General features: G+C 48.9%; 1 protein-coding gene across 1 annotated transcript in view; it reads left to right on the top strand.

The window, feature by feature from the left end:
* The window catches only part of CRISPLD2 (cysteine rich secretory protein LCCL domain containing 2), an 82,762-nt gene extending 74,711 nt beyond the window's left edge, over positions 1–8,051 (top strand). The window contains exons 15-17 of the transcript XR_326416.3: positions 1,801–1,890; positions 6,760–6,812; positions 7,986–8,051. The gene's annotated coding sequence lies outside the window, so the exon portion shown is untranslated. The remainder of the gene's footprint in view (positions 1–1,800; positions 1,891–6,759; positions 6,813–7,985) is intronic.
* The last annotated feature ends 1,403 nt before the right edge of the window (positions 8,052–9,454 follow it).

Raw genomic sequence — 9,454 nt, forward strand, 5'->3', positions numbered from 1 at the left:
CAGAAGAGCAGGAACAAAGACGTGAGTTTTATTTAGCTTTTGACTTACTAGACAGATTTTTTGTTTCTTCTTTTTCTTTTGACATTATTTCAGACTTGCAGAAAAGCCACAGAAATACTCCAGAGGATTCTCCTCTGCCCTTCATTCAGCTTCCCCAGATAGGAACACTTACTGCCATTCCTTGACCATCTTCTTTCTCTCTCCTCTAAATTATTTAAGAGAGAGTTACAGACATGAAACCCCCTTTATCTCTAAATACCTTAGTATGTGTTTCCTAAGAACACAGATGTTCTCTTTGGAGGAAGGAGGCATTTTCTTCCATAACCCTGGTGTAATTATCTGAATCAGGGAAATGAACATGGATGCATTATGTAATCTAATCCGCAGACCTTATTCAGATTTTGCCGATTGTCCAGGAATGTCTGTTACAGCAAAAGATCTCAGATCATGAATCACATTCAGTTTTCTCATCTCGTTAGTATCCTTGAATCTGGATAAGCTCTTCACTTTATGCTCTTCTTTTATGATGCTGACATTTTAAAAAAGATGACTGACCAAGTGTTTTGTGGAATGTTCCTCACATCAAGTTTGTCTTACGTTTCTTCCTTATGAAATTCAGATGACATGTTTTTGGAAGGAATCTCACAGAAGGGATATTGTAAGTGTTAGTGCCTCATACCAGGGGCCATGTGCCTGTTCGCTGTGGGGCTCTCATGTCAATTTGATATCTTGGTTAAGATGATATCTGCCAGGTTTCTCCACTGAGAAGAGCCTATATTTTTTGGTGGTAAATATTTTAATTATCTTGTAGCGAGATGTATTGGAACTGTGTAAATATCCTACCCCCATAAAACCTTCAGTCCCCAATTTTAATATCTGGTGATGATTCTTCCCTGAAACAAGCATTTTGTGATGGTTATCGGATGTTACTTCTTCGCATTACGTTGTGCCTTCCACATCTGTCAGTTGGCAATTTCATCTCAGGAAAACGTTTCCCTTCTCCTCCGTTCATTCATTTATTCACACAGTGTATTTTATAAATGTATATTCCATGTGTATTATGTTATATACAAACATAGACTCACGTTTATTGTTACGGACTCATTCTTATTTCATGTGGTGGATTACATTTTTTTTCTGTATTTTCATGCTCAGGTCATCCCAGATTTGAGCAGCAGGAGCCCCTTCCAGCTGGCCCTATGTCCTTCTGACACAGCCCCATCAATTTTGGCTCAGCCTTCTGGCACATGGTGTTCCTGGCTTGCCTTGTACTTAATTTGCCCTAGTCCTGGAATCAGCCATTTCTCCAAGGAACCCTACTTCCTTTTAGTGGAGATTGTATCTAAATAGACATATTTAGTTGAGAAAATGGGTTGAGGAAAAAAAATGTTCAGATCTCAAAAGCCAAATCTCAGGGACCACACAACAGATCTGGGCAGGATCTGGTTCTTCACCCTGCCCAGGCTCTCCACACAACGGGTGAGTGGGAGCCCAGACCCAGCTGTTGACCGTGGTCTAAGCAAGTCCCCGACCCCAGGAGGCGGAGCCCCCTCCTGCTGTAGGAGCTTGGAGACAGTTGCTTTCCCAGAATGCCTTGCAGCTAGGTGCAGACCTAGGATGTGTCTGTATGACTTCAGACTGGGAGCCTCTGATGCGAGGGAGCTGGTGTCTAGAGACTTTTCTCGGGGAGCTGTAGGGGCTTCAGGGACAGCAGGTAGGGGTGCCAGATTTAGACAGAATAAGAACATTAAACTATTGCATGCAGCATACCTTTATTAAAATGCTATTGTTTATTTGCAGTTTATAGTGGACTGGGTTGCCTGTGTTTCGGGGCCTAACAGGAGCATCTGGACTCCAGTCCCATCGGGCCGCATGGCAGTCACCCAGCAGGTAGGTCCCACCCCCACCAGGCCTTTCTGTGGGGTGATCTCTGGCTGCAGAATGCTCCCGCCTGTCCCTCCAGCTCTCCTTGAGATTCTGGGGGATCCACAGCATTATTGTAATGGTCCCTTTTTTGCTTAAATAAGTTGTGAGTGCTGTGAAGGGCCATCTGTGCCTGCCTCTCATTGTGCTGGAGTCAGGTGGGGAAAAAGAGAGGAAACCCCCAGATCAGTTCTGGAAACTGGAGCGGAGAAGGGCCTTGTTCCCCACTTCCTTCCAGAATTTGCAGAATTCCCCAGCCTGCAGACTGAAGACAGTCACCTATGCGTCCATTCATCATCTACCATCTACTCATCTTCCCATCCATTCATCCACCCACCCACCCTCCATCTGTCATCCATCATCTACTATCTGTCCATCCATCATCTACCATCTGTTTATTCACTGTCTGTCCATCCCTCCATCCACCTGACATTCAGAATTGAACACCTGCTCTGTGCTAGGCACTGTCTGGGTCCTGGAGACACCACCGATGAAGACACAGCAGATACAAATGTGTCTGTTCCCAGGTGGAGCTTGCCTTCCTGTAGGGAAGGCAGGCATTAAGACAAGTTACACACGTATGTCAGCTGGTGAGAAGTGCTATCAAGATGAACCGTGAAGGGGGCGGGGAGCACTGAGGCAGGGGCTGTTGGTGTTCTACCCTGAGTGGTCAGGAAGGCACCTTGAAAAGGGGCAGCGCGTCCCAGGTGGAGGCAGCAGCGAGCCCCAGAGTGCTGGGGAGTCAGAGCACCTGGTCTGAGGGACCCCACTGAAGCTGGAGGGAGGGAAGGCAGGGGCAGGGGCAGGGGAGGCCAGAGTCCAGAGTGGTCAGGACAGCCCTGAGGCTGTGGGAAGGGCTGGGATTCAGCTCAGAGAAACCGGGGCTGCAAGTGGGACCTGAGCCAAGGAGGTTTGGGCTCTGATTCCAGTTTTAAAGGCCATTAAACGCCACCTCAAGGAGAAGCAGGGCCTTCTGAATGAACCAATTTAAACTTGAAACGACAGCAAAAACCAGGATGCTTTTCCCTGAATGACTGATTTTATTCTACCAAGTTCACTAGACATGGGGCAGGACTTGAGATCGAAAGGTCAAGTTACTTATAGGAGTGAGTGGCTGGAAAACTCCTCACACCTCATGGGCATCCCCTGTTTATTCCTCACCACAACCCCACAATACCCCATTTACAGATGAGGAAACAGGCCCAGCGTAGCCCAGCACCTTGTCCAGGGGAGGCCCGAGTGGGGTTGGCAAGGACAGTTTTCCTCCCCCACCAGCCTGGTGGCAGGGCAGCCTGGCTGGGAGTGAGCATGCGGATAGAGAGCCACTGTCCCTGGCTCCCAAGGCCGCTGGGATGACCTGCCTACTTGTGGACGAGGCTGGCAGAGCCACGAGACGTCTGCTCCCAGATGGAAAATTGAAACCACGCTCTTCCGTCACTACAGCCATTTGTCACTGAACTGGGGTGCATATAAACAGCTTAATTCAAACCATACTGCCACCCCCTCCCCTCCCTCCTTTCCTGAGCCTTCCCCCGGCTCACTTCAGGAAGGTAACAGACACGGCGCAGCGTCAAAATGAAGGGCCCCATTTGCTACTCCTTGTTGAGCTGAGCCTGCTAAGATGCTGTGGGTTGTCTTCACAACACCACCAAGACTTAAGAATTATTATCAGGCCCACTTGTCAGATGAAGAAACTGAGGCCTGACTTAAATCGTTTGGCCAAAGTCATGCTGACAAGAGGCAGAACCAGGTTCTGGCCAGACCTTCCCGTAGAACCCAGCTGCCACTCTGTGACCTCGACTGCTGACTTGGGACACACAGCAGCCAGATACGCACCAGAACCCTGGACCTAGGCTGGATCCCAGCTCCACTCCACCTGCTGAGTATAGTTGGCCTTGCAGAACCCTCTCTGAGCTCCAGTGGGAGACCCACCTGCCTTAGAGACTCATCACACACCTCACATGCACCTGTGCTGGTCTTCATCCCCCAACTGCATGAGCATCAGCCTCTCACCATCTCGAAAGTCTATTTTTCACCCCCGCCCCCATCTATATCATCAGACAAGGGAGTATAACTGAAGAATGAGGAGCTCCTGGGGTGGAGTCCTGGTGGGGCCTCTTGCAGTTGTGTGACTTTGAGCAAGTTCCTTAACCTCTCTGTGCTTCCATTTCCTTAACTGTACAAGAGACATAAGTTCTTGTCTCAGAGTGATCATGAGGAATCAGTGAGATAGTGTGTGTAACATGTTTGAAACAATTTTTAATAAAGGACTGGACTATTTAATAAAGGCTGATGGATAATAGCCAAGAAAGCCCTGTAAGTGTGTTGATAACATCACAATAACAAGTGAAAGGTTATAAAAATAACTGAGCAACAAGAAGTGATCATACCAGGAACAGGTGGATAAATGAGTGAGTGAGTGAATGAATGAATGTGAAACTGACCAGACTAGTTCAGGAGAAGTCCATGCAAGCCTGGCCCCTTTTTCCAGTTTCAGGAGCCCTGGGCTGCAGGTGAAGACATGTGGTTGTAAACTGAGCCCACACAGATGGAAGGGGGAGAATTTGAGTTCCCTTTGGGGGAAACCTGCAAGCCGGAGCTGCAGGCTGCTTCCTCAGCCCAGAGAAGAGGATTTGTTTCTGTAAGGCCTCCTTCCCCATGTTCACCCCGCCTACCTCCTTCAGTGATTCTGACTAAAATAGGGGAAAAGTGAAGGGGGATAGGTCTCTGGAGAGTCCTGGACCCAGGAAATAAAGGCTTCTTAGAGGTGTCGCTGAGATGACCTTGAGAGTGAGCGGTGGGTTAGATAGGAGTAATGAGGTACACTAGAGCACACAGAATGCGTTCATACTGTGAGACCCAAGTAGTACAGGCCAGCCTTGGTCTATTGCTCTTCACTTGATCGCGCCTCGCGAATCTTCCGTTTTTTACAAATTGCTGATTTGCGGTGACCCTGCGTCTGTGTGCTGCCCTTAGTGGCTCAGTTGTGTCTGACTCTCTGCGACCCCATGAACTGTAGCCCGCCAGGCTCCTCTGTCCGTGGGATTCTCCAAGCAAGAATACTGGAGTGGGTTGCCATGCCATTCTCCAGGGGATCTTCCCAACCCAGTGATCGAACCCAGGTCTCCCACATTGCAGGCGGATTCTTTACCATCTGAGCTACCAGGGAAGCCCAAGAATACTGGCGTGTGTGGCCTGCCCTTCTCCAGGGGATCTTCTCGACTCAGGAGTTGACCCAGGGTCTCCTGCTTTGCAGGCAGATTGTCTGCCAGCCAAGCTACCAGGGAAGCCCACCCTGCGTCTGTCACGTGCCATTTTTCCAACTGCATTTGCTCACTTCCTGTTTCTGTGTCATATTTTGGTAATTCTCTCAGTATTTCCGACTTTTTCATTATTGTTATATTTGTTATGGTGATCAGTGGTCTTAGATGTGACTATTGGAGTTGTTTTGGGCACCACGAACCACACCCATACTAGAAGGCAGATTTGATTCATGAATGTCGTGTGTATTCTGACTGCTCCGTGACCAGGTGTTCTACTGTCTCTCCCTCTCCTTGAGCCTCCCTGTTCCTGAGATACAATATTGAAATTAGGCCAGTTAATAACCCTGAAGTAATCTCTTGGTGTTCAAGTGGAAGGAAGAGTCAAACGTCTTTCACTTTAAATCAAAAGCTGGAAACAAGCTTAGTGAAAGCCAAGGCAGGCAAAAGCTAGTCTTCTCACACCAAACCGTTAGCCAAGTTGTGAATGCAAAGGGAAAGTTCCTGAAGGAAATTAAATGGGTGCTTCAGTGAACACATGGATGATGAGAAAGTGAAACAGCCTTACTGCTGATACGGAGGAAGTTTGAGCAGTCTGGATAGAAGATCAGACCAGCCATGTGCCCTGAAGCCAAAGCCTAATGCAGAGCAAGACCCCTTACTCTTTCCAGGTCTGCGAAGGCTGAGAGGTGAGGAAGCTGCTGAAGTGGTTCGTGAGGTTGAAGGAAAGACGCCATCTCTGTAACATAACAGTGCCTGGCGACAAGTGCACCATGCAGAAGCGCTAGCTCAGTTCATGCGTGACGGCCCTGCGGTGAACAGCAGATGTTCAGTGCAGGCAATGAGACAGCCATTAAGAACATTCATGATTCTTGGGAAGAGGTTCAAGTATCAAAATACACAGCCCTCATGGACAACTTTGAGGGGTTCAAAATACAGTGGCGGGATTATCTGCAGATGTGGGAACAGCAAGAGAACTAGCAGTGGGGCCTGAAGATGTGGCTGAATTGCCGCAACTTCATGATCAAACTTGAAGAGGAGATTCTCCTTATGGATCGACATGGAAGTGGTTTCGTGAGATGGAATCCATTCCTGTGAAGATGTTGTTAAGACTGCTGAAATGACAACAAAGGATTTAGACTACGACCTCAACTAGTTGATAAAACAGGTTTGAGAGGACTGACTCCAATTTTGAAAGAAGTTCTGTTGTGGGCCAGATGCTGTCCAGCAGCACTGCACACTCCAGAGAAGCTGTTCACCAAAGTCAGTCGCTACAGCCAGCCTCACTGGCGTCTCGTATTAAGAAACTGCTGCAGCCGCCGCCCCTGTCAGTCAGTAGATCAGTGCTGAGGCAAGACCCTCCACCAGCAAAAAGAGGAGGGCTCTCCGAAGGCCCAGGCGATGGTTAGAATGTTAAAACAATGAAATATGTTTACATTAAGGCACGTACATTGTGTTTTCAGACATAATGTTATTGCATGCTCAACAGACTACAGCATAGTGGAAATATAACTTTCATAAGCAGCAGGAAACCAAAACATTTGTATGATTTGTTGCAATATTTGCTTTATTGCAGTGGCCTGGAGTCAAGCCAGAAACATCTTGGAGGTTCCCCTGTATTATAGTCCGGTAAGATGTTAAATTTCCTGATTTTGAACATTTTATTGTATTTGGGTGATAGAAAGTCATGTTCTTGGGAAATACACATCAGAGTGTTTAGGGAGAAAGGGGGCCGATGTCTGCAACTTATATATGTATGGTATTTACATGAAAACACATAGAGAGAGAAAGCATAGGGCGAAATGTCAGTGATGGTGAATTTGGGTGAAGGGTACACAGGAATCCCTTATATTCTTGCACCCTGTCTGTTGAATTTATACCAAAATAAAAAGTTACAAAAAATAATAACTAAAAAATGAGTAAGCAGCCCCAAACCTGTGATGTCACGCTGTATCCCAGCACTGCTCTTTCAGGTTCTTGATTTCCTCCAACCCTGAAACACGCTCATGCCGGCTTGGTACCCCCCCTCCCCGGGGCACTGGAGACTGTCGTGCTCAAGTGTGTGGACCATTCCTCGGATGGTTTAGATGTCCTTATCCTCCTCCTCCTAGCTCGAGAGATGCCAGAAGCATCCACTCACTACATGCTGGGCTCTGGCGCTGACCCTGGTGGTCCCAGGGTCAGTGAGAGAGACCCTGCCCCCACCCTCAGGGAAGCAACAGACACAGGACAGGAATTACAAGGGGAGGAGGGTGGGAGGAGAGGGGCTCAGGGACCCAGTAGTCTGGAGCAGGGTGGGAACAGGAAGGCTTCTAGGTGGAGATAGTTTACACCAAGATCCAAAGGAAGAGGAAAAAAGCTAGGAGAGGAGAAGGGGCAAAATGCTTCCCAGCAAGTCTGTGAGTTAGGTGTCCTGAGCCCATTTTACAGGTGGGAAAACTGAGGCTCCAGGTGTGTAATTAACTTGCCCAAAAACAGGTGCCATGGCTGGGACATGATGGCCCTGGGATCCTCACTGCCCCACCTTCCTGTAAGTGAGAAGGGTGACATCTATGGGAACTGGAGACAGCTCTAGGAGGGGGGACATCTGGGGTAGGGGCTGCCTCTTCCATTCCCAGGAGGCCAGGATGCAGATAACCAGCAGGATTTTCAGGCACCACTGTCTCCAGTCTCACTTATTGCGGAGCTCTTTCCCCATAATTCCATAGTCTTAAGAGCCAGGTTTCTCCCCTGATAATGAAATTGGAGAGATCACTCCAAGGGGAAAATCGGGCCACTCAACCTGCCCTCTCAACTTCTCAGCCTTCTACCTGCCAGAGCTGCCGGGATATCCAGGGGGCGGGAGAGCACCGCAGACGAGACGCCCAGGTAAGGAACCAGATGCATAGCCTGCCGCTTAGCAGCCTGACGTCTCGAGTCTGGGCCTCCGTCTTGTCCCTAAAACGCAGGCAGCAGTGGTGCCGCAGCCTTGGCTCAGGGTTGGACGGCTTTATAAGGACGGCGGTGGTGTTGATCAGAATGACGGTCGTTTTGAGACTAAAACACCTCATTTTCTCCCTCTGTGGCCCAGATACCGAGGAATGAGGTCCAGTCTCCTTCTCTGGCCGGCTCCACTCCTTCCAGACTGTGTGGTGGTTTTTCCCCTCGTTGCTTTGCCAAAAGTGAGTCACAAACCTCACCACCTGCCCTTCGGAAGAAAATCATTATTTTAACCAAGAAGACAGGGATGGCAAACCTTAGGAAACAGTAGGAAACTCCTAAGGTGTCAGCAGGGATGGGTCTCAGACTCCACATTCACCCCACGGTGGCCTCTTGGTGTGTGTGCTGCAGGGGCTTCAGGGACCTAACCCCAAAGTACATTTGGGGAGAGGGATTTAAGAGGCTGGCACCTGGAAAGATTCCAGCAACTTCTGTGTTTAGGCTGTACCTGTGGCCTCAGCTCACCTGGGCAGCTGCCTTTCAAAACGGCCCCAGGAGGCTCTGTCACTGATAATGGTCCTCAGTGATTAGCATGGTCAAAGGACCACTGCATCTCCTCACTCCAGGAGAGGGGACATCCCTCCTTCCATGCCCAGGAGGCAAGGATGCAGATAACAGGATTTTCAGGGACTGGAGACCAGTCCCTGAGACAGACTGAGTTATTTTTGCTGGGCTATTTCCCTAGAAATTCTGTAGACTGAGAACCAGATCTCTCGCCTGAATAATGACATTGGAGTGGTCATGGCATCCTCAGCATTTAAGATTGCCATGCCAAAATTTTGTGGCCTTATAGGTATGTGCTACACTGGGTGATCACATAACCTAAAACACGACGTGAATGATAAGGCTGCTCCAGTACTGTGTTTATGGATTGCTTTCACTCATCTAACGCAGATGTGTTCTCAGAGTGCTTGCTCTTGGCTGAGCACTGATGATAGAGAGCTTCCCAGGACGCCATGATTCAGGGAGGCTGGATGGTGGGCCCATTGACACCCATGAGAATGGCAGTCGGTGGCGGGGTTATGTGGTGCTATGAAGTGGGAGTGCTTGTGTGTGCAGTCAGGGAGGCTTCCTGGAGAAGGAGTCCGGTGTTTATCCTAAGAGCAATTGGCTACAGCAGTTGGGGTTTTAATCAGGGGGTGATGGTGATCAGATTTGCATTTTGAAAGTGTGTTCTGCCAACATTGTGGAGAATGGCTTGTTGGAGTTGAGGGTGGGAGCCAGGGAGGAGGCTGTCGCCCACCCCTGGTGAGAGGCCTCAGCCAAATATTTCTAAAGTGCTTCCCACTGTC

This window comes from Bubalus bubalis, chromosome 18 (assembly GCF_019923935.1).
Source record: "Bubalus bubalis isolate 160015118507 breed Murrah chromosome 18, NDDB_SH_1, whole genome shotgun sequence".
NCBI lineage: Eukaryota > Metazoa > Chordata > Mammalia > Artiodactyla > Bovidae > Bubalus > Bubalus bubalis.